The sequence below is a fragment of the Rhineura floridana genome, chromosome 11 (genome assembly GCF_030035675.1).
Source record: "Rhineura floridana isolate rRhiFlo1 chromosome 11, rRhiFlo1.hap2, whole genome shotgun sequence".
Taxonomy (NCBI): Eukaryota; Metazoa; Chordata; class Lepidosauria; order Squamata; family Rhineuridae; genus Rhineura; species Rhineura floridana.
Genome location: NC_084490.1, coordinates 28,405,596 through 28,412,600, shown reverse-complemented (window position 1 = coordinate 28,412,600; position 7,005 = coordinate 28,405,596).

Sequence of the window (7,005 nt, the reverse complement as noted above, 5' to 3'; positions counted from 1 at the left end):
GAAATCTTAGCTAAAAGATGGAGCCTGGGCAGGAAACATTTAATTTAGCCTACTTGCTTTCGGCAAGAAGAGTTTAAGTGCCACCAAGCCAGGCCAGTCACCAGAAGCCCACTGTAGGAAGAAAGGAGCCCAGTGTTGTGGAGATGTTAGATGGGAGCATTCGAGAGTAAAGATGGATGCTCCTGAGGGCTTCAATTCTAAACACACTTACTAAGGGATTAAGCCCCATAGAACTCAACAGGACATACTTCTGAGTAGATATAATTTGGATTGTGCTGTTGGTAAAGCTTGACTAGAGATCCTCTGCAAAGACATCCACATCCAAGCAGGGTTGGCAACCCCCTGCCTGCAATGCCCTGCCCATATCTTTTAATGTGGCTGCTACAAACATCTTTACAGATTTGACCCTTCACTTCAGAAAGAGGTCTGAGAAATGAGTAAGAGTTAGAAGATTCTCTATCCTTTCTGTCTACACTGTGGGCTGCTATAAACTCACTTTGACAGCCAACCCAATTCCAGTGAGTAATAATTAACAGAGAGAAAACACACATGGTTTGGTCTGCCTTCATAGGCAGCAGCTTGGGAACAACAACTGCAGCCACACTTTCAAATATGTGAATCCTCTTTTACCACTTTTGGGCAAGAAAGAAACTGCCATGAAACCAACAAGGTGCATCATCAGTGGGTTTTAGGGGGTTGAGCTGAGCACATGCAACCACTGCTGTTGCTTCGATGGATGTAAGGGAGTGAGGTTAAAGGTAAATGAAATGCAAACAGAAAATGAAAAACAAAAGACAGTGATGTTTTCCTAAATGCAATACCATACCAAACACAACAAGATTCCTTTGAGTAAGGCAGACAACTTAGCATCCTACAACCAGTCAGGATTCATAACTGAAAAACAAAACTAAAAAAATCCTTGTAGCCAATCAGTTAATGCAGAATGCTGCGGCATGATTGCTGACAGGAGTGAGATCCTATCAGCACATAATACCTCTGCTCTGAAATCTGCATTGGTTGCTGATTTGCTACCAGGCCAAGTTCAAGCTGTGCTTTCCATGTCATGGGTGCCACATAGTACTTGTTCTGCTCTTGTAAGAAATCAGTCCTGTAAAGTGGCAGCATTTTGGATACTCTGTTCATAGGGTTTTCGTGGTAAGAGGTATTCAGAGGTGGTTTACCACTGTCTTCCTCTGCAAAGACATCAATATCCTAGTAGGGTTGGCAACCCCCTGCCTGGAATGCCCTGCCCCCCTGCCTTTTAACATGACTGCTCCAAATTTCTTTACAGATTTGACCTTTCACTTCAGAAAGAGCTCTGAGACATGAGTAAGGGTAAGAAGATTCTCTACTCTTTTCTGTCTCCCCTGTGGGCTGCTATAAACTCACTGACAGCCAACCGAATTCTACTGAATAATAACTGACAGAGAGAAAACACACATGGTTTGGTCTGCCTTCATAGGCAGCAGCTTGGTAACAACAACAATTGCAGCCATGCTACCTAGTATGTGAATTCTCTTTTACCATTATTGGGCAAGAAACAAAACAACAAGGTGCATCATCAGTGGGTTTAAGGGGGTTGAGCAGAGCGCATGGAACCAATATTGTTGCTTCTATGGATAAAAGGGAGTGAGGTTAAAGGTAAATGAAATGCAAATAGAAAAAGGAAAACAAAATACGGTAATGATTTCCTAAATGCAATACCATACCAACCACAACAAGATTCCTATGAGTAAAGCAGAAAACTCAGCATCCCACAACCAGCCAGGATTCCTACCCAAACACCAAAACTAAAAAAATCCTGTAAGCCAGTTAGCCAATGTCACAGAAATCCCCAAGCAGCACAACCTGACCCAGGGGCTGACGTTAGTGCAGAATGCTGTGGCACAATTGCTGACATGAGTAAAACCCTATCAACACATAATACCTCTGCTCTGAAATCTGCATTGGTTGCTGATTTGCTACCAGGCCAAGTTCAAGGTGTGCTTCCCATGTTACAGGTGCCACACAGTACTTGTTCTGCTCTTGTAAGAAATCAGTCCTTTAGAATGGCAGCACCTACACTTTGGAACTCCCTGCCTACTGACATTAGCAGGTGCCTTCATTGTACTCTTCTTGGCACCTGCTAAAAACATTTTTGTTTAGGCAAGCCTATCCAGGCATGTAGAAGCTATTACGTTTTTATCTGTTTTTAACTAATTGTTTTATTATTCTGAATATTTTTAAATACCTGTCTTTAACTATTGTTGTCAATGATTTTATTGTATTAATTCCTTCTGTAAACTGCTTTGAGATTTTTTACAATAAAGTGGTATATAAATTGTTTTTTAAAAATGTGTTTTTAAATTTGTATATTTGTTTTTAATGTTTTAATTGTTGTAAATCACCCAGAGAGCTTTGGCTATAGGGCGGTATACAAATGTAATAAATAAATAAATATAAATGTTTTAATTAAAATACATAAATAAATTTTAGAGTCACTGTGGCCCTTGGGTCTCTTTCCATATTTAGGAACAAAGGAATCTGCCTTATACTGAGGCCATTTGGTACCATCTAGCTGAGTACTGATGACATGGACTAGCATTGGCTCTCCACGATTCCAGGCAATAGTCTTTTCCAGAGATTGAATTTTGGATCTTTGCATGCAAAGCATGTGCCCTACCACTGAGCTACAACCCTTCTCCTGTTTAAAAAAAATATTTTACAATTGTTCTTTTCAATTCACTAATGAATGCACATCATACCTAGTGCAGCTCCACACCATTCATTTAAAGCATATTCAACACATATTTGAAGCACATGAATCCCACCACAGAATCATGGGAACTGCAGTTTGTTAGGGGTGGTGGGAACTATAACTGTGAGGGGGAAACTACACTTCCCAGGATTCTTTAGGGGAAGTCATGTGCTTTAAATGCAAGCTGGATGTGCTTTTAGCATATTGTGTGGGCCTACTTAATAAACTTTGCCTACATATAAATCGTTTTATTTATTTATTTATTTTAATGGAAATGAGCTAGAAAGTTTACTGGGTGGCCATGGGGTACGCACCATCTCTCAGCCTAATCTACCCCTCAGGATGAAAACAACAGAGGGGAAACATGAACACCCCAAGGAAGAAGGGCACACTGAAAAAGTAGAGGAAGTAATACTGTACAACCGTAGTGTGAAATCAGATACTTATCAGGACATAGTATGAAAAAATATTTATATAAACATGAGTATCAAATATGTTTATTATTTACACAGTCTATAAATATATGTATAGTGCAATCCTGCATTTGTTAACTCAGAAGCAAGTCCCAATGTATTCAGTGGGGCTTACTCAAACAATGAAGCATGCAGAGAACTGTAACCTCAAGGGATAAGGAACTTCATACACCCAACCTAAAATACAGAATCATGCCACTTTAAGCTATTTTGCAACTGTTTATACTTGTTATTTTATTTATTTATTTATTTATATCCCACCCTTCCTCCCAGCAGGAGCCCAGGGCAGCAATTGGATTTTAAAGGGATTTATTTCTTATCGTGAGCTGCCTTGGTTTCCAGTCTGCAACCCTACCTCACAGGGTTGTTGGAAAGACTCTATACACACACACATTAGAGATGTAACAATACATACACCACATATAATAGTTTATTGGCAAAACCAGTTGGTCATTGCAGAACATTAAAAAAAATAAAATCAGTATTAGTTTCCTGCATAATTAAAGCAGTGATACCTATGTAAGCTGTGCCTAATTGCTTTAAAAATAGGATTGGAAGGAGACAGAAAGATTTACAACACAAACACAATTCTTTGCTATGTTCACTCAAAAGTCTCATCAATTTACAGCACAATCCTAACCATGTCTACTCAAAAGTAAGTCCTACTGAATTCAATGGGGTTTACTCTGCATATGAGGGATTAGCATTGCAGCTTTACTTCCAGAAAAGCAAGTACTGGATTCAGAGCTTGGAAAAGTTACTTTTTTAAACTGCAACTCCCATCAGCCCCAGCCAGCATGGCCACTGGAGTGGGCTGGTGGGAGTTGTAGTCCAAAAAATTAACTTTTCCAAGCTCTGACTGGATTAAAGCTTCATATTGGGAAGATTTTCAAACTAGTGCCCTCTTCAACAGCTCTGGAAAATTTAAACTTTTTTGACTCTTGCACACAAGAGAGAAAAAGACTGAAAGCTATATGCTTACTCAATTTATGAGATTTTCAGAAAAGCAGGAAAAAGCAAGTTTTCTGACTTGGAAAGGGCTCTAGTTACTGCCTTGCCAATCACAACCCTGACTTCATTTATAGGCTACAAACCTGAAAGGGCGAGATAAGAGCAGCCAGCTACGAGCTTATTTAACTGAAGTTGCAGAGGGTGTATATCTTCAGAACCAGACCACCTAAAAACTTTTTCTTTTTTAAATGAAAGCTGAGAGTCCAGAGATTAAGGTGACTCACCCGGAGGCCCAGAAAGCACCCCAAAAATCCAGAGTCTCTGAGCAAAAACCAGAGACCTGGCAACCCTACAAGGGACTGTTTGCTCTTCCTGCCCTTATATCCCGCCCTTCCTCTCAGTAGGAGCCCACCTCCTCAGTAGCAAACCCCTATAAAACGAATTATACATGTACAAGTACTGGAGGAGCTACTTCCTGACCAAACTGTGAATCCTTACAAAACTTAAATTGCTTTTCCTGGCTTTCTGGGGGTCTGAGTCACACACCCTCTATATGAGAGGACACATTTTTTCAAGCCCTCCCCACCTGTATTAGCAGTAGAATAGTGACAAAAGAGGCGGTGTAGAAATGGCAATGAGGTGGGAAAAGGACAGAAAATTATGCAAAATGGGTAACTCCTCCCACAATGAGAGCAACACTCACCTGGAGCACTACAAGTCTGTTGTCTTGTGAGATGAATACCTTTAAAAGTGAACATACCATAGTGAGTTTTTTACTAGCTGGGAAATACTGATTTTTTTACTCCTTTGAAAGTCAGCACGACCATTCAGGGACATGAATCCTTGAGAATCTTTATGTTTATACCACCAGTCAAAACTTAAATTATTCCCAAGTCATCCTACAATACATGGATGGAAAATAGTTTGATTTTATTTATTATCCTTGCAGTAAAATGTTGTCAACTTAAACATATCCAAAGACAGATAGATAAGAAAAGGTTTTTTTCAAAAACGAATAGTGAGTCCTGCCCAGTACATATTTGGTTCAAAAATCCACTCGGTATAATACCTGCAATCTTTCTTGTGTTCATAGTAAGTGTCACTGAAATCAGTGGAACAAACTGATCATAACTAAAACTGCAGTCCTAACCCCACTTACCTGGGACTAATCCCCATTAAATTCAATGGGACTTACCTCAGAGTAGACATTGCTAGTTTGTGTGATAACTAATTTATTCAAGTCACAGTTCTCTCACTGGGCCCTAATCATAGCTAACTTTAGCTGGATCACAACACAGCATGCCTAAAATTGTGCTGAATCTAGTTATTAAAATTTGGGGAGAGAACTTAGCATCCCTGGAAGAGTTTCTTCTTTCTTCATTCCAGTCCTGACTACTACATTATTGCACTTTATAAAATGCCCCAAGCACTAATTGGCTAAATAAAGAAACAAAATTATTTATATTACATTATAAATCTCTCCACTTTACAGAGATACCCTCTCGATCCTTCATATACTCACAGCAAAGGTAGAGCCCCAGCAGGTATATCATTATGAACACAGCAAAAGTCACTCAACCTTCAAACTGTCCTGAGGTTTCTGCTGCACACACAGCGTCTCCTGCTCTTCAAGACGAGGTGGCTTGAGATGGTGCGGAAGTTGCTTAGTTCCCAGTTTCATTTCTTTTTAAAAGAACTATGTATTCTTAAGAATAATAATACAGGGATGTTTAAGATAATGCAATATAACAATACACAGTTATAAAAATATTTTTAGAATTTGAATAATATTAAATATAAATACAATTTTAATATTTCTATTAAATAGTCACATCATCAGTCATTTAAATATTTAAATATTACTACAATCCTAACAGGAGAAAAGAATAATCATAATTTTTCAAGTTGTTTTACTATTTCATCTACATTCTAACTCTTATACTTTCCCCAGCAGAGAACATGGGTTCATTGAGTCTTGCACTTTGTTGTTCCAATATAAATTAGAACAACCTTCCATTTTTCAATAAAAGCTTTCTAATTGTCTACCCTCTCTCACTTTAACCAGATTTGTTAGCTTCACCATACATGACGTTTCCCAGACTTTAGCTAGCCAAGAATCTACAAAAGGAACGATGGTACTTTTCCAATTTTGACATATCATTCTGGCTGCCTTTAGTAAATACGTTGTGTCAGTTCTATGTTTTCTTCTACTATGCTATGCTTAAGATATGCTTAAGGAGCTGCCCTGGGCTCCTTCTGGCAGGAAGGATGGGATAGATTTTTAATAAATAAAAAATAATATAAATTTAATATTTATTCAAGGTTCTAGTTTTGGTATACAAAGCCCTATGCAGCTGGGGACCAGGATACCTGAAAGGCCGTCTTACCCCTTATATACCCAGTGGACCACTGCGCTCTGCAGGTGAGGGCCTCCTGCAGATACCATCTTATCAGGAGGTCCGTTCTGCACAATGTAGGAAACAGACCTTTAGTGTGGCAGCACCTACCTTGTGGAATTCCCTCCCCTTAAATAGGCCATCTCTGTTATATTTTCGGTGCCTTTTGAAACTTTCCTCTTTCAACAAGCCTTTTAAGTTGAGACCTATCCCAGTCTGCATCTGTGTTGGAATTGCTTTTTAATATATATATATATTAAACAATATATATAAATATATATATATATATATATATATAAATATATATAAATAAATATTTAACAATATGTTTTAACCCTTTTTAAAGATGTTTTTAAAGCTTTTTTTTCAAAAAAATGTTTTTAACGTTTTGTTTTAATGTATTTAAGGTCTGTTTTTATTTTAAGGTGTGTTTTTAGCACTTTTGTTT